This window comes from Octopus bimaculoides, chromosome 28 (genome assembly GCF_046866305.1).
Source record: "Octopus bimaculoides isolate indiv1 chromosome 28, ASM4686630v1, whole genome shotgun sequence".
NCBI classification, from domain to species: Eukaryota; Metazoa; Mollusca; class Cephalopoda; order Octopoda; family Octopodidae; genus Octopus; species Octopus bimaculoides.
In genome coordinates this window covers 136,089-136,633 of record NC_142955.1, presented here as the reverse complement: position 1 = coordinate 136,633, position 545 = coordinate 136,089, and positions in this window count along the sequence as shown.

Here is a 545-nt window from a genome sequence, read left to right as displayed (position 1 = left end):
GTACGTATGTATGTATGTATGTGGCAACAGGTTTAATTGCCAGCGCATAAGTCCCTATGGGAGTCAGCGATCTAGACTGCGGAAGAACAAAACGAATCATCGATTTAAAGAAATGCATAACTTATTTAGAATTGACACATTGCTCGTCCTAAACGCTTTAGACGGCGTGTTTCATGTGAAGTGATTTTAAAGGCGGCGTCAGTCAGCGGGGAACTGCGTTTCCAAGTATGAACGGCGGCGGAATTTCGCCGTCTCGGGGAGATGACCAGTACCATCTCGGCTCGATGGACGCATAGAAATATTTGTGTGATTGTGTGTGTGTGTGTGTGTTTTGTAAGTAGATGTAGGTGTAAAGTTTGCGTAAACGAAATGGTTTGTGTATGTTGTACGTAAAATGTGTGTTGTTCTATTCTTGAATATGTGTGCGTTTGAATATATATATGTGTGTGTGCGTGTGTGTGTGTGTGTGTGTGTGTGTGTGTGTGAGAGAGAGGCTGATTTCATTAGTCAATAGACGGTGATCTCTTATAAGCTTTAAGCTTATA